We start from the raw sequence: 25,713 nt of genomic DNA, 5'->3' as shown, positions 1-25,713 counted from the left end.
AATCAAACAAACAAACAAAAAAAAACTATGGCACAAGATGGCTCAAACAAATGTCCAAATTACAGTGCCAGAAAATCTTCCAGAGGAAGAAATGCTGTTGGAATTACTCGATAAGGAATTCAAAAGATATGTACTTAGGTACTTCCAGCAAATTAGCAAAGAGCTCAAGGAAAATTAAGACAGCACCAAGGAAATCATAGACAAAATTGAGGAAAACACAGACAAAACTCTAGAAGAATTCAGAAAAAACAAGCATGAACCAATTGACAAAACAAATGAGAAACCAGAGATCATATATAAATAGAAAATAGAAATCCAGAAGATTAATACTAAAATTTCAGAAAAAATAGATAACATATTGGAAGAGCAAAGGAGTAGAATTGAAAAAATAGAAGGCAGAATTAGTGAAATTGAAGACAAATCTCTTAATTCTGTTAGGTGAATAAACATAAAAAATAGTGAAAAAAAAAAAAAAAAAAGACACACCATGACAAGGGATAACATACATTTGATCAGAATTTCAGAACAGGAAAAAATGAAAAAAAAAAAAAAAAAAACATGGAGAAAATTTTTAAGATTTTTTGGAAGGAAACTTCCCTAATATTATGAAACATGAGAAGATATGCACTCAGAAACTTCCACAAAACCCAAATAGGATAGATCCCAAAAGAAAATCACCCAGACATACTGTAATCAAACTTTCCATAACCAAAGACAAAAGAAAGAATCCTGAAATCACCTTGGGAAAAATGAAAAGGTACCTACAAAGGAGAACTAATAAGATTAAATTCTGACTTCTTGGTAGAAATCATGAAGGCAAATAAGCAATGGGAAGACATATAAAACCTGAAAGAAAAACGTGTTAACCAAGAATTATATATCCAGCAAATTTTTCCTAAGGTACAGTGGTGAAGTCAGGTCATTTCCAGATAAAATGACATTAAGTGAATTTAAAAAAAAAAAAAAAACAAAAAACTGACCAACCTTACAAGAAATGTTAAAGGAAGTCCTTTGGACAGAAACAAACAACAACACATAACAATCTGACAATAAGACACATGACAACATCACCAGAAAATTAATCAAGATATAATTGAACAAAAATAATATAAACCTATAAGACTGAAAAATGGGGAACCAGAGATATCAATTTTGATAAAATGAATACTACAAAACAAAAAGAGGACCTAAATGGTGTAGTTACAGAACTTCCAAATGGAGAAGAGGTCACGATTTTATCAAGATAGAACAAGTGTTTTAAACTTTTTTTGGGAAGATAATAATAAATTACAGGATGACCTCAAAATTAATAAATCTTCTCACCAAAATTAAAAAAGATGAAAATCATAAAGATTCAGTAAACACTAAAGTGACAGAAATAATAATAAAAAATCCATTAAAAATTAACTTGTCAGGTTAAAATATATGGAACAAAGAAATGATCAACACCACACAGACACACACACACACACACACATAAACAAAAACAAAAACAAAATAAAACAAAAAACACAGAAAATAATAGCAATATAATCAATAATTACATTGAATGTAAGTGGATTAAATGCACCAGTCAAAAAAATATACAGTAACACAATGGATAAGAAAATATGATTTATCAATTAGCTGACACGTCTTAGACACAAAGACAAAAATAAGCTAAAAATCAAATGAGGGAAAAACACATATCAAGCCAATGGCAACTAAAAAAGATCACTAGTGGTAATATTAATTTCTGATGAAATACACTTTAATGCAAAAATAGAAAAGGAAGGATATTATATAATGATTGAAGAGTCACTTCAGCAAGAGGACATAACAATAATAAATTTCTATGTAGTACCAGGGAAAGAAACCCAAATTGCATTAAAAACAACAACAACAACAACAAAAACTAACCAAGTTGAAACAGAAATAGGAAACTCCACAATAATACTAGGAGAGTTTAACATACCACTTACAATGAAAGACAGAACAACAAGAAAGGAACTCAACAATGATACAGAAGACCTAAACAAAGTAATCAACCAACTAGATCTCATAAACGTATACTGAGCACTCCACTCAACAACAGCCTTAGATGTTACATCTCAGAATTATTTGCCTACTCAAGGAAACACTGTTTTCTCCTATGTTATCTTTTTTTAAAATTTATATGTATTTATTATTTACATTAAAACCTATGATCCATTTTGAGTTAACTTTTTAGTAATGTATGAGGTTTAAGTCCGCAAACAGTTATTTTTATTTTTATTTTTCCTGTTGTTGCAAAGACTATTCTTTCTTTAGAATTTCTTTTGCACCTTTGTAAAAAAAATAAAAAAATTACATGTGTTGGTCTTCTTCAAGGTTGTCTATTCTCATCTACTGATATGTGTGACTATTCCTCCATTGATAATACAATAGATTAATTTCTCCAGTTATAAAATGATATATGTGGTCTTTAGTTTTCTTTTCTCCTATTGTCTTGCCTGTTTTTTTGTATTAGAGTATTTCTAGCCTTGTAAAATAGGCAGTGTTTCATTTTGTTTTACACAGTGTCGCTATGAGTCAGAGCTGACTCGACGACACCTAACAACAACAACAAAATTATATAGAAAGTGTTCCCTACATTTGTTTTCTGGAAAGTGTCTGAAGAATTGTTACTTCTTTATGTTTTGTGAATTTATCTGTGAATTTTCTTTGTAGGAAGAATTTTAACTATAATTTAACAAATACAACACTATTTGTGTTATCCTTCTTCACTGAATCTTGGTGGTTTGAGTCTTCTAAAAAATTTGTCCATTTTATCTTTGTTACTCAATTAAGTAGGAGTATGGCATAGTGCCTAAGGCATTTGACAGCTAACCAGAAGGCTGGTGGTTCAAACCTGTCAGTCACTCTTGGGAATGAAGACCAAACAATCAACTTCAGTAGAGATACCCAAACTCACTGCCATAGAATTGGATCTGACTCATAGCAACCCCTCCTTGAATTTCCAAGGCAGTATCACTATGGAAGTAGATTGCCCAACCTTCCTTCCGACGAGTGGCTGGTGGATTTGAACAGCCACCCTTCTGGTTAGCAGTCAAATGCCTTAGACACTTCGCCACCCAGAGTCTTGGAAAATCAAGGAGAGGTCACTATGAGTTAGAAATGACTCAATGGAGGTGAGTCAGTGAGTGTGATCAATTATTCCTGATATTATAATTTATATGTTCATTTTCTTTTTCTCAGTGAATATGTCTAGAGGTCTATCCACCTATATTGGCATTATTAATTTTTCTACTTTGTTTAAATCTTCACTGACTTCTGCTCTTATTATTATTTATTTATTTATTTTTTAATTTATACTTTGGGGTTATCTTGCTCTGCTTTTCTATTTTCCTATCATGAAATATTAAATTATTTATTCATTTTTAATATAAGCATATAATGCCATACATTTTTCTAGTACTGCCTTATCTGCATCCCAGAAATTTTGGCATCTGTTCTGCTGTTGTTCAATTCAAAATATTTTCTAATATCCATTGAGACTTCTTTTATTCTTGGATTATTTAAAAGTATATTGTTTAATTTCCAAATATATAGAGAATTTCCATTTATCTTTATGTTATTATAGTAAGATAATATACTTTACATAATTTTAATCATTTTGACTTCACTAATGATTATGTTTTTAACCAATATATGGTTTATTTTTTTGTGAAATTAAGAGCACCTAAAGATTTTTTTTTTTTTTTCTTAAATGGGATGTTCTATAAGCATTTAGAGTCCATTTGGTTGGTGGTGCTTTTCTTACAAATCCTTGCTTATACTCGTTCTGTCAATTCTGGAAAGAGGAATATTGAAGTCACCAATTATATTTCTTGATTTGTTCATTTTTTCTTCTAGTTCTATAAGGTTTTGCTTTATGTAGTTTGAGGCTATGTATTAGATGCAGTGACATTTGGGATTGTTATGTCCTCTTAGGGAATTGATCCTTTTTTATGATTATGTAATGTGTCTCTTTATCCCTGGTGGTTTTATTTGATCTGAAGTGTACTTTGTTGATATTAATATAGCCACTCCATATGAAGATATGTGAAGAGTCTGAGCTTTCACTCTACTTGTTAACAATTAGCCTATTATAGTTTCATGAATGCTGATAAAGAACACACACTCTTGTGTCAGAGACTATAGTTTGTGCTCTCAGAAATAGCACTATCCACAATATCAGCATACTCAAGTCCATTCCCAAAGCCCCAATTCCCACAGAGAAAAGAGAAACAAACCAGATCACTCTTGCATAAGTGACAAGTCATGTTACAAGCAAGGAAGTCTAATAGGGCACCCACATCTTTTAAATGGGCTGTAAATATTCCTGCCATTTTCCAGAGGATACCAAAGTTTCCTGTTAATAGCTGAATACTCTGGGGTAGAAATAGTTAAACATTTGGCAGGGTGTCACCATTATTAACAGATAGAAATAAAATTTGAAACTATGGGTGTCTGCCCAAAATTTCATGCAGTATTTAGTCACTGCATCACAACACACGCTAAAAATAAATAAATAAATTCCTGAAAACACAACTTGAATTCCTAACCTTGAAAAAATAAGGTTTGATCAAATTCTAGAGTCTTAGTCATGTGTGACTTCTAGGTACTCCAGGTATCCAAGGTGGCTACACTTGCCTACCAATGGAATTTAAAGTGAAACACTGAAAATGGAAACAAACTTGTGGGGGCATTACATATATATATATATATATATATATATATTTGTTGTTGTTATGTGCTTTTGAGTCAGACTCGTCTTATAGTGACCCCTCCTTGGATTTCTGAAGAGGTATCACTGTGGAAGTAGATTGCTCAACATATATATAAAGGAAACTTACTGCCCTTGAGTCAGATACTATTCATAGGGACCCATCCTTGGGTTTCCAAGGCAGTATCACTATGCAACTAATCAGTACAGGGACCCCAGGTCGAAATAACATGATCCACTCCTGGCTCTTCTTTCTTTGTGGTACTGAAGTCCTTTTGATATCTGCGCACTTGTTTAATCTCTTGCATATCTCAAAAGAAATTGACTGAAGATACAACTCAATCCTGAAGATTGTATTCTGCTTCATTAACATAAGTGCCTGTAATCCTACCTTATTTACGTCATAGAAGTTAGAATTTACAACACATAAAATAATTACATCAGACATATAAAGGACGATAATTACATAATATTGAGAATCATGGCCTAGCCACGTTGACACATATTTTAGCATACACAGTTCAATCCTTAGCAACTCTCAATGAGATAGATTGACACAGTGGCTGCAACAATGGGCTAAAACATAGCACAAATTATGAGGATGGCAGAGGACTGAGCACTGTTTTGTTCTGTTGTACATAAGATGACTATGAGTTGGAATTGCCTTGACGGCACCCAACAACAGCAACAGCAGTTACTAGCAGACATGAAGAAGGTGCTCTGGTGGCACAGTTGTTGAAGCATTCACCTGATAAACACAAGGTCATTGGTTTGAAACCACCAGCCACTCCATGGGAGATAAATGAGGCAGTCTGCTTCCATAAAGATTAACAGCCTTGGAAACACTATGAGGCAGTTCTATTCTGTCCTGTAGGGTTGCTATACGTCAGTATCAACTTGATATTAGTGGGTTTCATTTTCTTTTGACTATTACCAAATGAAATAATTTAATTCACATTTTGTTGATACAATGTGTTGTAATTTAAGGCTTACTCTCACTTAATAAACTGTGAACAACTACATAGAAATAATTCCATGTTTCTGAATAAAAGTGTTCAGCATATTGACAGAGAGTGCCTGAACTAATACTTCTATTTTCAATAGGATGTCACTGTCATCACTGTGGTTTTCAGCATTTCACCTGAACATTAAATTGCACAAATGCAATGTGTTTCTGCTGAGCCCAGAAAACTCTATTTTGATACATTAATGATCTCTATTAGTATCAGGTAAATGGGACAAATGGATATACATGTACATAAAATCATGAGAAATTTAATTTGTAAGGTAAATGTTATACATCAGTATGTGTTTTCCAATAACATCAGTTGACCAACTTCTCCCAAATTTAACCCCTGGAGAAGACTAATTCTTTACTAGCGTTGTTAGGATTTCTTAGAATTCCAAGTGGCATCATATCATGGGCTCCTGTTACTTATATTCTCTGCTTGTTTCCAGTTAAATATCTTTGTGTTTTGAGCTCTTATATGTGCTACTTCTTTCTGGGACCACCTAACTCCAGCAAACAACTTGCCCTTTTTAGATTTCAAACAAGATAAAACAAAAGCAGAAATAAACCCTCAAATAAAGCATATGCAATAGACTTTAACTCGAAGTAAAGTGAAGAAGGGAACAGGAGTTGAATTACAGCCTCACAAAGCCTTAAAGGTTGATAAAATGAACTTTGCCCAACCTGTCACTTTGGAATTTTTTGTCTGCTTCTTTTGGTGAAGTTCCCAGGCTTCAAATGGCCACCGGTGTTACCACACTACCCATATGCTTCTTTCTCTGACTTTTCTTCTATCCTCTCTCCCTTTAATACTGAACACAGGCAGAATGTGGCAATGTTCTCCAGAAGAGCCCTTGAGCCTCTTTGCTTCTAACCTGGCTTGTGGCAACATTCATGCCCTCAGACTTTTCCATTCCTCCCAAACAACTTACCAAATTAGTCAATTAATTAACAAATTAGTCAAAAAATAGAACAATTTCTTTTTCCAAGGTATATTTAATAGGCTTCCTCCAAAATTTCTTTCCACATATTTATCCTCTAGTGTGACTGGCATAGCAAATGATCAAATTCCACTATGACATTCAATAGATTTGAAAAAAAAAAAGAGAGTTTGATCATTAGCCTCTGATCCATGACATTAAGGAGCTAGCAGATCTGCAACATAGTCCATTTTCCACTGAAATCAAGTGTGCTTTCTTGTGGAATCTACCCTGCAGACAAATAAATAGACTACTAAGGGCATTATAGAGTCTTAAGTGTAGAAGCTGATAATGATGGGAGTGGGTGGTATTGAAATTAAATAATAATTTTAATATCTTCTCCTCCAAAACTAGAGATGACAGAACCTTTCCTCCCTTTATATCCATTCTCTAAAATGGGAAAGTTACAAAGATGTGTTTCTTATGGATTCTTTCTGCATATCCTTGGTTCTGGGCTCCTACATAGCTCTTGACCATTACTACTCACAGTTAAGTTCCTTGTTCAAGACTTTCCAGAACAGGTGTTTGAGCTGAGCCCCTCATTTCCCCTCTTAGTGTATTTTCTGAATATTTTATGCTAATTGGAATGGTGTCGAAGGCTTTTGAACATTGTTGTTGTTGTTAGGTTCCAACAACAGCAGTAACTCACAGTGACCCTATGTACAACAGAACAAACACTGCCTGGTCCTGTACCATCCTAACTATCATTGCTATGCTTGAGCCCATTGTTACAACCCCTGTTTCATCTCATTGAGTCATCTCATTGAGGGTCCTTTTCCCAGACCCTCTACTCTACCAAGTATGATATCCTTCTCCAGGGATTGGTCCTCTCTCACAACATGACTAAAGTAGATGAGATCAAGTCTGGCCATTCTTTCTTCTAAAGAGCATTCTAGGTACACTTCCTCCAGAACAGATTTATTTGTTCTTCTGGCAGTCCCTAGTACCTTCAGTATTCTTTGCAGATGCCACAATTCAAAGGCATCAACTCTTCTTCAGTCTTCCTTATTCATTGCCTAGCTTTCAAATGCATATAAGGTGATTGAAAATACCTTGGCTTAGGTCAGATGCACTTTAATCTTCAAAGTGGCATCTTTACTCCTTGACACTTTAAAGAGGTCTTTTGCAGTGGATTTGCCCAATGAAATACACTGTCTGATTTCTTGACTGCTGCTTCCATGGAGGTTGATTGAGGATCCAAGTAAAATGAAATCCTTGACAAGTAACACCATTTATCATGATGTTACTTATTGATCCAACTGTGAGAATTGTTGCTTTCTTTAAGTTGAGGAATAATCCATACTGAAAACTTTGATCTTCATAAGTAAGTGCTTTAAGTCATCTTCATTTTCAGCAAGCAAGGTTATGTCATCTGCATATTGCAGATGGTTAATTAGTCTTCCTCCAATCCTGATGCTGTATACTTCTTTATATAGTCCTGCCTCTTTGATTATTTACCCAGTTTACAGATTAAATAAGTGATGGAAGGATACAACATTGACACATAATCTTCCTGATTTTACAATGTATTATGCCCTCATATTTGAATGACAGCCTCTTGGTCTATGTACAGATTCCTTTTCAGCATATTTAACTTTCTTGAATTCCCACTCTTCCCAATGTTGTTCATAATTTGTTATGATCTACATAGTCAAATGCCTTTGCATAATCAAGAAAAACTTAGGTAAGATCTTTCTGGTATTCTTTGCTGTCAACCAAGATCCAACTGACATCAGCAATTATATCCCTGGATCCATGTCCTTTTCTTAATCCATATTGAATTTCTGAGAATTCCCTATTGATATACAGCTGCACCTATTTTTGAATTTTCTTTAGTAAAATTTTAGTTGCATGTGATATTGATAATATTGTTTGATAATGTCTGCATTCTGTTGTATCATCTTTCTTTGGAATGGGCACAAATAATGATCTCTTCTATTCAATTGGCCAGGTAGCTGTCTTCCAAATTTCTTGACATGAATGAGTAAGTGTCTTCAACACTGTATCCATTTGTTGAAACATCCCAATGGGTATTCTGTTAATTCCTGGAGCTTTATTTTCCCCCAATTACTTCAGTGCATCTTGGACTTCTTCTTTCAGTACCACTCGTTCTTGATCATATGCTATTTCCTGAAAAGCTTGAATATTGACCAATTATTTTTGGTATGGTGACTCTGTCTGTTCCTTCTATCTCCTTTTGATACTTCCTGCATTATTCACTATTTTACCCATAGAATCCTTCAAAATTGCAACTTGAGGCTTGAATTTTTCTTCATTTCTTTCAGTTTGTGAAATGCATAGTGTGTTTTTCCCTTTTGTCTTTCTAATTAAAGTTATTTGCACATTTCATGATCATGCTTCACTTTGTGTTCTCAAGCTGCTCTTTTAAATCTCAGTCTCAATTCTTTTATTTCATCATTTCTTCCATTTGTTTAGCTACTCCCCTTTGAAAAGCAAATTTAAGAGTCTCTTCTGACATTAATTTTGGTCTTTTCTTCCTTTCCTATCTTTTTAATGACCATTTTACTTAATTCCTGTATAATGTTCTTAATGTCATCCCCCAAGACATCTGGTCTTTGGTTATTAGTGTTTGACACATTCAACTCTATTCTTAGATGGTGTCTAAATTCATGTGGGATATAATCAAAATTGTATTTTGGCTCTCATGGACTTGTTTTAATTTTCCTCATCTTTAACTTTAACCTGATGGCTATAAGCAATCAGTGGTCTGTTCTACAGTCAATTCCTATCCTTGTTTTTACTGATGATACTGAGCTTTTGCATTGGCTCTTTCCATAGATGAAGTTGATTTGATTCCTTTGTATTCTATCTGAAGAGTTCTACGTGAATAGCCACCCTTTATGTTATTGAAAAAAAAGTATATGCAATGAATACGTCATTGGACTTGTAAAATTCTATCATGTGATCTTAGGAGCCAATTCTATAAAGGCCAGGTTTTACAACTACTGATGGCTCTTCTTTGTTTCTAACTTTTGCATTCTTATCACCAATAATAACCAATACATCTTGATTGCATGTTTGGTCAATTTTAGACTGCAGAAGTTGGTAAAAAAAAAAAAAAATCTTAAATTTCTTCATCTTTTTCTTTAGTGGTTGGTATGTAAATTTGAATAATAGCAGTCATAATTAGTCTTCCTTGAAAGCATATGGATGTTATCTTATCACTGACAGCATTATACTTCAGGATAGATTACATCTTTTAGAAGCTGAACATAACACCATTTCTCTTTAATTTATCATTACTGTCATGGTGGACCATTTAATTTTCTGATTCAAAATAGACAATGACAGTTCACTTCAGTTGACTAATGCCTAAAATATCCATCTTTATCTGTTCCTTTTCATTTTCGACAAATTCCAAGTTTTCTAGATTCATACTTCATACATTCCTGATTCTAATTATTAATAATTGTTTATTGCTGTTTTTCCCCAGTTTGAGTCTTGCCCCATCTGTAAATGAGGATCCCTAAAGCTTGACTCAATCCATGTTATTAAGGTTGACTCTAAGTTTGAAGAAGCACCTTTTCCCTGTTGTACAACAAGCTGACAGATGAACGGTGGTTTTGGACATTATAAATCCTGAAACTTGAATCAACAGTTGGGAAAAGAGCAATTGAACTTTAGTTTTCATGTGTTGAGTTTGTATTGCAGTTAATTACTGAGAAATAGGAGAGAATGGTAAGTGCATGCATTCTGTAGTCAAGCTATCAGGCTTCAAAATCCACCTCTGCTGCTTGCTAAATTATGTCATCTTGAAAAAATTACCAGCATCTTGCAGTAGTTTCTTCATAGTAGCTAGTTTCTAAATTATCAAAGTACTCAAGGAATTTTACCATTATTAGTTAAAACAATCATTTATTCACTTACAAATATTTATCAATTGCTTCATATGAAAAAGTACTATGCTCAGCCTTGGAAGAAAAAACAGGTATGTTTCTTCATATTTTCACAAAGCTTTCATTTAGTGGGATAGTCAGACATCCCAACTATTATATAAGGTTACAATTTTCATCAATGGCTTTAAGAAAGGGGAGGAAGAAAAAAAATAAAAGAAGATATAGTTTTAACATACATTAAGAGTTATTTTAACCTAAACTGAGAAAGAGGACATTAAATCTGAGACTTGAAAAATGAGCAGAAGACAGGTAGGTAGGGGAAAGTTTAAGTAGAGGTAAAATGTGACCTGTGACAAGCAGAGAAAGAAATATGCACAAAGATCCAGGGCCGGGAAGGAGCTTGACTTGGAAAATAAAGTGAGAGAAAGAAATGACTAAATAATTCTGAATTGAGAGACACATTATGAGAGGAAAATCTTGTTTTATGGGTATGGGCTTGATCATATTGAGCCTTCTTTGTCATATTGTGGATATTGAATTTGAGTTTGAGAAGGCATTACATAGCTTCTTTCTCTCTCTCTCTCTCTTTTAATGAAATATTTTGGTATTTTTCTCTTCCAAAATATGGTTACCAAGATATTGAATGAACCAAAACTTATGTATGTGGGGAATATTTTATGAGATTGAGTTTATTTAGATGGAAGAACACTCAAATAATACAGGTATGCTTTGCTTAATGTCTGTTTGGGCAATGTCTGAACATATATATATCTGCAATCCCCTAAGATTTTTTTTTAAAGGGAAATCATGCCTCGATTTGTTTTTTTATTTTCTCCCTGATGATTTTAAAAGACAAGATAAAAGAGCTGAACAGAAGATTTCAAAGAGCAGCTTGAGCAGACAAAGCCAATTATTACAATGAAATGTGCAGAGACCTGGAGTTAGAAAACCAATAAGGAAGAAAATATTTGGCATTTCTCAAGCTGAAAGAACTGAGGAAAAAATTTAAGACTTATGGTGCAATACGGAAATATTCTATGGACAAAATATTGAATGATGCGTGAAGCATTGAAAGAAGATGGGAGGAATATACAGAGTAACTGTAACAAAAAGAATTGGTTGATGTTCATCCATTTCAGGGGGTGATATATGATCAAGAACCAATGGTACTGAAGGAAGAAGCCAAAACTGCAATGAAGGAATTGGCGAAGAGCAAGACTACAGGAATTGGTGGAGTACTCATTGAGGTGTTTCAACAAACAGATGTCATGCTGGAGGCACTCACTCAGTTATGCCAAGAGACTTAAAAGACAGCTACCTGGCCAACTCACTGTGAGAGATCCATATTTGTACCCATTCCAAAGAAAGGTGAACCCCTACAATGTGGAAATTATCAGACAATATCATTAATATCACATGCAAGTAAAATCTTACTGAAGATAATTCAAAAACTGTTGCAGGAGTATATTGATAAGGAACATCCAAAAATGCAAGCTGGATTCAGAAGAGGACATGGAACTAGGGATATCATTGCTGATGTCAGATGGATCTCAGCTGAAAGCAAAGAATACCAGAAAGATGTTTACTTGTGTTTTATTGACTATGCAAAAGCATTCGATTGTGTGGATCATAAAAATTATGGGTAACAGTGGGAAGAATAGTAATTCCAGAACACTTGACTGTACTCATGAGGAAACTATACATAGATCAGGAGGTTGTCATGTGAAAAGAACAAGGGGATACTGCATGGTTCAAAATCAAGAAAGGAATGTGTCAGGGTTGTATCCTTTCACCATACTTATTAAACTTGTATCATGAGCAAATAATCTTAGAACCAGTATTATATGAAGAAGAACATGTAATCAGGATTGGAGGAATACTCATTAACAACCAGCAATACACAGATGATACAACTTTGCTTGCTGAAAGTGAAGATGACTTGAAGCACTTACTGATGAAGATTAAAGACTACAGTCTGCAGTGTGGATTAAACCTCAATATAAAGAAAACAAAAATCATTACAACTGGTCCAATAAGCAGCTTCATGGTGGATGGAAAAAGATCAAAGTTGTCAAGGATTTCATATTACTTGGTTCTACAATCAACACCAATGGAAGCAGCAGTCAAGACATCAGATGACATATTACATTGAGAAAATCTGCTGCAAAAGACCTCTTTCAAGTGATAAAGACCAAAGGTGTTTCCTTGAAGACTAAGGTGCACCTAACCCAAGCCTTGGTATTTTCAATTGCCTCTTATGCACGTGAAAGCTGGACAATGAACAAAGAAGGCTGAAGAAGAGTTGATGCTTTTGAGTTGTGTTGGAGAAGAATGCTAATAGTACCATGGTCTGCTAAAAAGGACTAACAAATGTGTTATGGAAAAAGTGCAGCCAGAATGCTCCTTGGAAGCCAGAATGGCCAGACTTTGTCTTACCTACTTTGGTCATGTTGTCAGGAGGAACCATTCCCTGGAGAACATGCTTTGTAAAGTGGAGGGTCAATGAAGAAAGAGAAGGCACTCACCAAGATGGATAGACATAGTGGCTGCAACCATGGGCTCAGGTATAGCAAGGATTGTGAGGCTGGCACAAGACCAGGCAGTGTTTCATTTTGCTGTGCATAGGGTCACTATGAGACAGAAATGACTTGACTGCACCTAACAACAACAAAAACAATGATTTTAAAGATGCCAAATTCAGACTCATGTAGCATTGAACTGCAGATGGGTACAGGCAGGTGAGGTAGAGAACACAGTTCTGGGTGTAGGGTCTCAGGGTTGGTCTAGCAGGCAGGTAAGCAATGGAAGCTTGGGCTTCAGGGCCCAGGCTGCTCCTCGTGCTCAGGTGGGTGGAACAGCAGGTGATTCTGGGAATGCTTCAATCCATCCTAACTCTCTTTCTCTTACTCCACTCTCCACATCGCCCTCTCAGCTGCTGCGGTCATAGCTGCTCCTACTCTTTTCTCTTGCCTTTACTAGCAGCTTCAATATCAGTGGCACTGGTAGAAGCAGTAGTGAGGATGACTGGAAGTAGGTTCCCATAAGGTTTTAATATGGTGACCTCAGAATATCCAAATCAGATAATGTTTTATTTCACATAATCTATCTTGAATATTAAGTAATTCTTACCTCTACTTCAAATGTCTGCTATCCTCCCATATGTAACCAGGGCTAGAACATTCTGTGAGGCCAATTGTGAATTTTGTTTGGCTCCATCCACTTCCAGGATTCACTCTCCTTTCCAGAATGCACCTGACTTTTGTTTAGGGAGTCCACTGTTTCCAAACTTTGAACAATGAGATTAGATGAGATTCCCTGGGCCACAGCTCTATGAGTAGAAGTGAGTGGCTATAACAATCTACTCACCCACAGTGACTGTTAGAGTGATTAGATATAAGAAATTTATCTAATCAAGCAATGAGAAATTAAGTAGAGATTTTGGGAATGGAAAACTTTGCCTTTTCTGTGAGATCTACAAGAATTCTATTTCCTTGTTTAACATTAATTTAATTATTATTATTATTTTCTTTCTTATAGCTAGGCCTAGGAGCTCTGGTAGCATAGTGCCTAAGGCACTTGACTGCTAACCAGAAGGCTCGTGGTTCAAAGCCGCCAGCCACTTCTTGGAAGGAAGGTTGGGCAATCTACTTCTCCAGTGATACCACCTTGGAAACCCAAGGAGGGGTTTTTGTAAGTCGAGTCCGACTCAACAGCACATAACAACAACAACAACATAGCTAGGGCCAATAAGTAGAAGTTACATAGAAGTTACATAGAAGGACATATTGTAGAGTACATATATTCTACAATATAGAGACCAATATGTCTCTATATTAAAGTGTCATGGGGAAGGAGAGAGGGAAAAAGAGCTTTAAGTGCCTGTAAATGCAACTGCTCCTTGTTTTCTGGGTACTTATTCACATTTTCACATTTCATGATTCTTTTTGCTCTGTTCAAAACATACTTTGTTTTCCTATCACATCTGATTAATTTCTCAACTTCCTTCAATAATCAGCTATAAACAATTTCTTTTTTTAAAACTTTCACCAAACCTCCAACTTTCTAGACAGGGGTGAGAGACCCTCCATACCATATGTATTTCCCATTTGTTTGTGTATTCATCACCCAGCAGAATGTCTGATCCACTGTCCTTATTCTATCAGTGGTTGGAAAATGACATGAAATTGCCTAATGTGGAAGTAACTTGGTAGTCAGATATATTATCCTGACAGTGGTCATGTTCAGACATAGGTTAGAATAGTGCTCTACCCATCAGTTTATTACTAGTTCAAGATGAGTTAAGTAAAGAAAAGGAGTAAAGCACTAAGATATTTTATTATTGATATTAGCAAAAAAAAAAAAAAAAGATAAGTTTATAGTATACAAAATGTCAATCTAAAATGGATTGAAAACCATACTTAACAACAACAACAACAAAAGTCTTTCAGCACAGACAGCTTGATAGTTAGTTTGGAATGATTCTGTAGAATAAATTCAAACAGGAGTCATTTGAGATGGACTATTGGCCTTTTATTTTATTCTGAAGAAAAAGAAGGAAAGAGAAAAGCCTTTTCTTAATATTTGGAATATTATCAAATGTATATGTTTCTCTTCACACCCTCCCACCTATCACATCTGTTACTGTATTCACACCAAGTGATACTTACGAGGTCTCAGCACTGCTGATACATTGGAGAACACACATTTATGTTCAAGTAATTGCAACTTAAGTGCCATCCCATCTCATGGTCAGAAAATATCTAATCGAAGAGGAGAAGCCATTAAAAGTGTTTCTTAATACCTCAGTGTGATGCTGTAGAAGACATTGGGTGAAATATGTCTGTCTTCATAGGTGTTTGTTTCTTCCGTCAGTCTGTGGGTGTCAGGCCCTGAGAAACATCTTGTGTTTTGGAAGTAAAGACAAAGCACAATAGCAATTATCATTGGCTGTTTTCCTACTAAATACTTCTCACCTCTGTGGTCTATCTGTCATAGTCTTTCTTACTGATGTTAGGTTTTTGCTATCTCTTTTCCATTAAGACATAGAAATTGGAAATTATATTTCAGTAATCATCTGATTGTGTGTGGGTGTGTGGGGGGGTTAATCCTGTATTTAATGGAGAGAAAGGAAAAAAAAAATCTATATACTTGACTTGGAATTATACCTCCTGCATTAAGTAAACTGTGCTGATTCTTTTACCATTTTTTAAAAATTGCAAAGCTCTTATGAGCTATAATTTTATCACTCTGCAAGAACCACGGTTCTAATGACAGTATTGAGCTTTAGGAAAATGCTTCAAACAGTAGTTGTGCAAAATATCTTCAAAGTTAACTGCCGTCCTGAGTCCGCATTCCCTTTCAGTGACAAGTCAGGTGTCCTCAGACAGGCATGAGTGATTCTGTGTAAAGGTGGAAATTCTTTGTTTACGTTTCTGTGAACTGCCTCTACCATGAGCACCTGCAGACTCATGAATAGAATGTTTGTCCCCTGAAGAAGATAATAGATTTTTCATGTTTGTAAAGGGTTTTCATTGGCTTTTAAGTCAGGCATACCAGGGTTGGAATTTTAGTAGCTCTTGAATTTGGGTTAATTTACTTTGCCTACTTCAGCCAGTGTTTTATGAACTGCAAGTCAAAACTCATTAGTGGTTGTAAAATGAACTTAATAGTCACAACAATATTTTTAAAATGAAGTGGAAAAGAAAAAATCAGAGTTCATCTCATATTGTAAGAGTTAAACTTTTATTTATACACAGTATATTCATTTTTATGTATATGTGTTTGAGTTTCTCAAAAAAAATTAAAACATTGTTTTAAGCTCAGTTTCATCATCTCCAAATCTATTTTAAATCTACTTAATTTCAAAGTTGACATACACATATTCCTTTCTGTCTTTCATGGCAGGGCTAATGCTCTTCTAAAATATTTTGCTCTTTATTTAAGAAAACACTTTGAAAGGCTGTGTAGTGTGTGACGAGTAGGACTCATTAGCAAATGATCTGGGTGAAGACAGTGGAATCAAGATGAGATTCAATTTCGTCATCTAAGAAACAAGGCTTGAGAAGAAAGAGGCATAGGGCGAAGACTGATAGCTAGACTGAAAGGAGAGAAAAGGAGGAGGAGACCAGTGACATGATGAAAATCAGGGCTAGGCATGCAATGTGGCTAGTGAATAATTCCCTGTAGTGAGAATCGCCAAAAAGTGTTCAAGAACACCACCAGTTTAAGGAGCTCTGGTAGTGTAGTGACTAAGGCATTTGACTGCTAACCAGAAGGTTGGTGGTTCAAACCCACCAGACACTCCACAGAACGAAGACTGGACAATCTACTTCCGTAAAGATTTACCATCTCAGAAACCCAATGGGGGTCGCTATGAGTCAGAATTGCCTCAATGGCAATGAGTTTGTTTGTGTTTTTGGTACTAATTTATAATATTTGATTTTAAACATTTTGTTTGTTTATCTGTGCTAAGGTTTTCTGCTTTTAAAAATGAGCATAAGAATAATATCTCCCTCCTAAGGTTATCAGGTTGTTGTGAGGATTAAATGAACTAATACATGTAAAACACTGAAAGCAATAACTAGGATCCAGTGTATATTCACCAAAATTATTGCTATTTTTGTTATTACTACTAATACAATTTCAAGTGTCAATGGTTTGCCTTCAAGGTATTAAAACTGCTTCTCACTACAATTGTGAAAAGTACTTTTTATTTCCTCAAAGGGATTTACTTGGCACTACTTTAATATTGTTGCAACCATACAGTGTTTCAAGGATGTTCACATATTACGTTTTACTTAATCTTTGCAGACCTGTCTTGTTCATAGCTGACAGTGAGCCAGCTCCCGACTCATGGTGACCCTTTGTCCAGTGCAACACAACTCTGTCCTGTTCTTAACTATTCCCATGATCAGTTGTGAATCAAACCATTGTGATCCACACAGTTTTCATTGGCTGAGAATCTGTAGGATTCCATTGTATGCATGTACTGTATTTTTAAAAATCTTTTCATCTATTCATGGGCATTTAGATTGTTTCCACCTTTTGGTTACTGTCAATAGAGCTTCAATGCATATTGGTGTACAAATTTCTGTTTTTGAGTCTCTGCTTTCAAGTCTTTTTAGTATATACCTAGGAGTGGAATTACTAGGTCATATGATAGTTCTAATTTTTAGTTTTGGAAAAACTGCCACACTTTTTTCCACAATACCTGTTCTATTTTGCGCTTATATCGGTAATGAGTAAGTGTTGCAATTTCCTCACATCTTTGTCAAAATTTTCTATTTTCTGTTGTTTGTTTATTTTTTGTCTTAGACATCCTGTTATTGTTTAATGCCATCAAGTTGATTCCAACTCATAGCAACACTATGTACAACAGAATGAAACACTGGTCAATCCTGTGCCATCCTCACAACCCACACTATGCATGAGCCCATTATTGTAGTGACGGTGTCAATCCATCTTTTAGTGGGTCTTCCCCTTTCTCTGTGACTCTTCACCTTACCAAACATGATATCCTTCTTCAGGGACTGGTCAATTCTGACCACATGACAAAAGTAGGTGAGATGAAGACTGCCCATTCTCACTTCAAAGGAGTATTCCAGCTGGATTCTTCCAGGACAGATTTGTTGATTTTCCTGGCATTCCATGATATTTTCAGTATTCTTTGCCAACACCACAATTCAAAGGTATTAATTTTCCTTCAGTCTTCTTATTCAACTGTCCAGCTTTCACATGAATGGGAGGTGATTGCAAATATCATGGCCTGTGCTAGATGTCTATAAATCTTCAAGGTCTCATCCTTACTCTTCAACACTTTAAAGAGGTGTGGTGGTTATGTTTGTGTGTTAACTTGACTGGGCCTGGTTGAGTTGCTGGGCAGCTGGTGGTAGTTATTCCCCAAGATCAGACTGGCAATAAACTCTATGGTGGGATCTATCATAAGCAGCTGATATGTGATCTGCTTCCTGTACATAAGCAGCAGCCTTGGGGAATGGTCTCTAGCTTATGGCACCTTGAACCCTGCATGTAGCCATGTCATTGTTCAGCAGCCTGCCATGTTCTGCTGACCTGGTGACTTACAATGGACTTGAATTAATGGCTTGCCATGTGGTTTGGTAATATCGGTACTGTGCCTTGTTACTTGTCAACCTTGGGCTTAGCAGCCTCAGCAGCCAGCAGCTGTCTGAGTAAAGAAAAGCCTCTAGGTTCAGTGGGCCAGGAGCTGGAGACAGAGCTGAAGCCCAAGGCTGAGGGGCTTTCACCCAACCTGTAGGGTTTGGCGCTTTGAGCTTAGACTTAAAGTTTCCAAATTGTAAGAATAAACTCCTGTCTGTTAAGGCCATCCAATTTGTGGTATATTTCTTGTCAGAGCAGCACTAGTTAAACCAGAACAAGAAGTCTTTAGCAGCAGATTTTCCCAGTGCAATATGACATCTTATTTCTTGACTGTTGCTTCCATGAGTGTTGTAGATCCAAGTAAAATGAAATCTTTGACAACTTCAATCTTTTCTCCATCATCATGATGCTCATTATTGGTTAAGTTGTGAAGATTTTTGTTTTCTCTATGCTGAGGTGTAATCCATACTGAAGACTGTATTCTTTTTTATTCTTCAATAAGTTCTTTGGTCAACTTCCCTTTCAGCAACCAATATTGTGACATCTGCATATCACAAGTTGTTAATGAGTCTTCATCCAATCCTGATGCTCTGTTCTTCTTCATATAATTAACCTTCTTGGATTATTTTCTCAGCATACAAATTGAATAAATCTGGTGAAAGGATACAACCCTGACTCAAGCCCTTCTTGATTTTAAACCATGCTGCTATTCCCTTGTTCTGTTCAAGCAACAGCCTATTGGTCTATGCATTCTATGCATAGGTTCCTCATAAGCACAATTAAGTGTTCTGGAATTCCCATTCTTCACAATGTTATCCATAATTTGTAATGATCCAAACAGTCAAATATCTTTGCACAGTCAATAGAATACAGGTAAACATCTATCTGGTATTCTTTGCTTTCAGCTAAGATCCATATGACATCAGGAATATTATCCCTCATTCCACATCCTTTTCTGAATCCATCTTGCATTTCTGGAATTATCTTCAGCAAAATTTTATTTGCATGTGATATTAATCATGTTGTTGTTGTTGTTGTTATGTGCCGTCGAGTCATCCCTGACTCATAGCGACCCCTCCTTGGGTTTCCAAGGCAGTATCACTACAGAAGTAGGATTGCCCAACCTTCCTTCCGGGGAGTGGCTGGTGGGCTTGAACCACCAGCCTTCTGGTTAGCAGTCAATTGCCTTAGCCACTATGCTACCAGAGCTCCCATATTAATGATACTGTTTGATAATTTTTACATTCTGTTGGGTCATTTTTCTTTGGAATGGGCACAAATATGGATCTCTTCCAGTCAGTTGGCCAGGTAGTTTTCTTCCAAATTTCCTGGCATAGATGAGTAAGCACCTCCAGAGCTCCATCTGTTTTTGAAACATGTCATTGGGTATTCCCTCAATTCCTAGATTATTTTTAAATTGTTATTTTTTAATTATTATTTTAATTATTTTTCACCAATTCATTCAGTGCATTTTGGACTACTTCTTTCAATACCACTTATCTGTCAATTTGTCATATTTTGGTGGCTTTCATCTTGCTATGATTCTGGAGGCTATGCCACCTGTATTTTGAATACCAGAAGAGTCACCCATGGTGGACATATTTTAGTGGAGCTTCCATACTAAAACAGACTGGGAAGAAGAACAGGGCCATCCACTTCTCAAAAAATTGACCACTGAAACCTTATGAATAGCAGTGATACACTGTCTGATATATTGCTGCAAAATTTTATGAAGAGCCCTGAAACATTATCTGATATAGTTCCAAAACATGAGCCCCTTAGTTTTTAATGCACTCAAAATATGCCTGGGGAAGAGCTGCCTCTTCAAAGAAAAGTTTAACTTAATTACATGGATGGAGTAAAACTTTCAAGACCTTCATTTGCTGATGTGGCACAACTTAAAATGGGAAGAAACAGCTGCAAACATTCATTAATAATCAGAACATGGAATGTATGAAGTATGAATCTAGGAAAATTAGAAGTTGTAAAAAGAGAAATGGAACACATGAAGGTCAATGTCTTAGGCATTAGTGTGCTGAAATGGACTGGTATGAGTCATTTTGAATCATATGGTCTGTGTTTTGATTACCTAGTGCTATTCTAACAGAAATGGGATGACTTTAACAAATACGAGTTTATTCTCTTACAGTTTTGGAGGCTAGAAGTCCGAGTTCAAAGTGCCAGGCTCTACAGCCTGGGTGAAAGCCCCCCCTCACCTTGGCTTCAGCTCTGCTCTGGCTCTCAGACCACTGAAGCTGAAGGCTTTCTTCACTCAGGCAGCTGCTGGCTGCTGAGGCTGACAAACCCAGGTTGACAAGTAAAAAGGCACCATCCTGATGTTCCAAACCACACGGGAGGCCATTAATTCAAGTCCATTTAAAGTCCCAAGATTGGCAGAGCATGGAAGGCTACTGAATGAAAACTTGACTAGAACCCTACTTGCAGGGTTCAAGCGTGCCAAAAGGCTACAGACCATTCCCTAGGCTTCTCCTTATCTACAGGAAGGAGACCACATCCCTAAGGCAACTACTCAGCTACTCACAGTAGATTCTAACATGGAGTCGATTACCAGTCTCATCATGGGGAAAACTACATCTAGCTGCCCAGCCACTCAACCAGGCCCAACCAAGTTGACACACAACCTTAAAGACCACAATCTACTATGCCAGAAATGACAAACTGAAGAGGAATGACATCACATTTATCTTCAAGAAGAACATTTCAAGATATATCATGAAGTACAATGCTGTCAGTGATAGGGTAATATCCATACACCTAAAAGGAAGACTGGTTAATAGGGCTATTATCCAAATTTATGCACCAACCACCAAAGCAAAAGGTGAAGAAACTGCAGATTTATATCAACTCCTGTAGTCTGAAATAAACCAAACAAGCAATCAAGATATATTGCTTTGCTGGTGATTGGAATGTGAAATTTGGAATAAAAACAAGCATCAGTAGATGCAAAATATGGCCTTGGTAATAGATATGATGCTGGAGTTCACAAGATTGAGTTTGGAAAACTCATGAATTATCGACTGAAAATACTTTCTTTCAACAACATAAATGGCTACTTTATGTATGAACTTAGCCAGATGTAATACATAGACATCAAATTGGCTGTATCTGTAGAAAGAGGCTATGGAGAAATTCAATATCATCAGTTAAAACAAGGGCAAGAGGTGACTGTGGAACAGACCATCAATTGTGTTAGGTGTCAAATACTGAAGAGAACAAGACCAAGATGAATTGATAGAAAAATAAATTTTATTGAAACATCCATCCAGCAGATGGATGGCGCATCAGCCCCATCCTGTCTCTGCAGGGTGCTTAAGTAGTGTTTTGATGCAGGAGGTCTTTTGCTAGTCTCAAAAGAACCAGTGCTAAGTGTTGAAGGGGAATTAAATGCAAAAGAGCATGGGGGCAAGGTAAACCTGAGGATGGAGACAAAGGATCCAAGGGGAAGCTGGGAGAAGGGGTGGGGGTTGCTGCACAGTGGGAAAAAGGGAACAAAGAACTCCACTGGAAGCTGAGAGTTTGGGGAGCATGTGGAAATGGACAAAGAGCTTCACTGGAAACTGGGTGGCTTGGGGGTGGGGCACCTGAAGAACTGGAAAGAACACAAAGGATCTAAGCAGAAATTAGGGGGTGGAGACTAGGAAGGTATTGGGAGAGATAGCGACAGAAACTTAGTAGATTCTGGCAGGCTGGGTAGAAGGTGAAGGATTTGTCTATCAAATTGCTCATATGCAAGTTCAAGGTGAAGCTGAAAAAAATTAAAACAATTCCCAAGAGCCAAAATATGACTATATCCCACCTAATTGAGAGACCATCTGAAGAATACATTGGATGCACCAGTGACTGAAGACCAGAAGAGTTATGGGATGACATTAAGAACATCATACATAAAGAAAGTAAAAGGTCATTAAAAACACAGGAAAGGAAGAAAAGACTAAATGGATGCCAGACGAGACTCAAAACTTGCTCTTACACAGAAAGTAGCTAAAGCAAAAAGAAGAAATATTGAAATAAAAGGGCTGAATAGAAAATTTCAAAGGGTGGCTCTTAAAAACAAAGTAAAGTATTTTGAATCATGCGAAGACCTGGAATTAGAAAACCAAAAATGAAGAACACACTCAGCATTTCTCAAACTGAAAGAACTGAAGAAAAAATTCAAGCTCAAATTGCAATACCAAAGGATTCTATGGGCAAAATATTGAATGATGTAGGAAGTATCAAAAGAAGATGGAAGGAATACACAGAGTCACTGTACCAAAAGCAATTGGCCAATATTCATCATTTTTAGACATCCTAGTGGTAGTGAAATGTTATCTCATTTTGGTTTGATTTGCATTTCCTTGAAGGATAATGAAATTGAGCATCTTGTCATGTGTTTGGTGGTCATTTGAATGTCGTCTTTGGCAAAATGTCTATTCAAGTCCTTTGCCATTTCGTAATTGGGTTGTTTATCTGTTTGTTGTTCTCAAAGTTTTAGATATATTTTAATCATTGGTTTTAATGTGATCTTTCAAGGATGTTTCTTTCAGAGAATAGCAACTAGTCAGCATGAATTAGTGAATAAATTTTTCCCAAACTTATTTTTTTGGGGGGGTTCTATGAATCCTACTGGAAGTTCTGAAAAAAAATATCTGCCCTTCTGCAAAGATATACACAATGAGATTAATTGAATGAGGCAGCGATGGAAGCCAAGAAGCTTGAATTCTAAGCCTCATCTTGTTACTCTCTGGCTGTGTGACATGAGAAACCTGCTTGCTTCTCTGGGTCTTTGTTTTCTCAACACTAAAATGACAGGCTTACACATGTATAATGTAGATTTGAAGTTTGAAAAATTTTGTCATGTTGTTGTTGTTGTTAAAAAGAAAAAGAAAAGAAAAGAAAAAAAAAAAAAAAACTAATGTGCAAAGATAGCCATCTTATTGCTAGTGATAATACTGCAAAAGGCCAGGACATGGAAAAGGGTAAAATGAATGTGTAAGATAAGGCATGGTTTTTAAATCATGAAGATTACAATAAGTACTATTCACTCTGGTGGCATAGTGCCTAAGGCATTTGACTGCTAACCAGAAGACTGGTGGTTCAAACCCTCTAGCCACTGCTTGGAAGGAAGGTTGGACAATCTGTTTCTTTAGTGATACTGCCTCAGAAGCCCAAGGACGGGTCGCTATGAGTTGGATTTGACTTGATGGCAGTGAGTTTGGTTCTATTTACGGAACAAGCCCTTTGAGTCAGGCATTGTGCTAATTTATTTAAAAACCACTTTTCATTTTAAATCTCCTGTGAATCCTAGTTACCACCCATCTGTCCATTTGTTGTGCTGGGGTGCCTTGCTTATTGCTATGATGCTGGAAGCTATGCCACTGGTATTTCTAATACACATGGAGGATAGGTTTCTGTGGAGCTTGCAGATTGAGACAGACTAGAAAGTAAGTCCTGGTGATCTATTTCCAAAAAATTAGTCAATCTTATAAGGAGCTCTGGTGGCATAGTGCCTAAGGCATTTGATTGCTAACCACAAGGCTGGCAATTCAAATTCACCAGTCACTCCACAGAAGGAAGACTGGGCAATTTACTTCCGTAAAGATTTACTGCCTCAGAAACCCAAAGAGGGTTGCTATGAGTTGGAAATGACTCTATGGCAATAAGTTTGGTTTTGGTTTTAGTCAATCTTATGGATCAAAACAGAACATAGTCTGACTGGCTTGCTTTGGGCACTTCATCAGGAGGGATCAATAGCTAGGCAAAGATGTTTGGTGAAGCAGAGGGCCAGAGAAGGCTAGGGAGACCCTCCATGAGACCGACTGGCACAATAACTATGACAATGGACTCAAGCATGCCAGTGATGGTGAGGATGATACAGGACCAGGCAAAGTTTGAAAAGGTCACAATGCACTGGAGTTCATTTGACAACAGCTAGCTAGCTAGCTATTGTCTATGTATCTATGAATCCTACAAATTAAGTATTATAAACTATCTGCATCATAAACTGAGAAGAGGAAACTGAGAAGAAACAATAATACATCTTCATTCATAGAAAGGTTCAGAACATGTTATGATTCCAGGTTTGCATGATTCCAAAGTCAGCATCCTTAGTCATCATGCTATGTTATCTCTCATCCAAGCAGAGTATTTGTAAAGATTTTACAAAATCCCAAGAGAATTATTTGGAAAATGCAGGATGAAACTGAAGTAAATTCAGTGTGATCAAAACCATAAAATATGTACCCACCCACCCACCCACTGATCCAGCCACCTAGCCCCCTTTCCCCCCCTACACACACACACACAGAAGGAGCCTGGAAGGATTTACACAAAATGTCAACAGTGATGTCATTCAGGTTGTGAGATACTACTTTTTACATTTTATTTATATTTTCATATCAAGTAAATTATTTTGTGAGATACTAATATGCTTTAGAAGTCCCTTGGTGGTACAAATATTTAAGTGTTTGCCTACTAATCAAATTGTTGGCAGTTGGAACTCTCAGACATACCAATAAGACAGGTCCAAAGATCTGCTTCCAAAAGATCAAAGCCTTGAAAATCCTGTGGAAAATCCTGTTCTGCACCTATGGGTTCACCATGAGTCAGGGTTGACTACAATTACCAATAACAACAATAACAGTATGCTTCTTAATAAAAATCAAATTTCAAACCAAAAAGCAAATGGGCAAAGTGCTTTCTAATGGACTACCACCTCTCACACTTCTTGACATTCATGTTACTTTATGCCCTAAGTAAAAAGCATTGCTTTCAACATTTTCCAAAGGAATAATAATGACAGCTGACATTTACTGAATGCTTCACAGGTGCCAAAGATTGGGCTAAATATTTTACATTTGTTCTCATTTAGTTCTCATAATACTGTATTCGAGAAGTTCTATTCCTTCCCTGTTACAAATGAGGCAATTGAGATCCAGGGAATGTAGATAATTTCCTCCAATTATCTCTATTTAGAATTTCCCTAACTCCAGAGCTGATAATTTTTACCACTCAGTAGCACTA

Source organism: Orycteropus afer, unplaced genomic scaffold, assembly GCF_000298275.1.
Source record: "Orycteropus afer afer isolate SDZICR_OR568_19922 unplaced genomic scaffold, OryAfe1.0 scaffold00004, whole genome shotgun sequence".
Classification (NCBI taxonomy): domain Eukaryota; kingdom Metazoa; phylum Chordata; class Mammalia; order Tubulidentata; family Orycteropodidae; genus Orycteropus; species Orycteropus afer.
The sequence above is the reverse complement of the archived record's forward strand: the minus strand, read 5'-3'. Positions refer to the sequence as shown.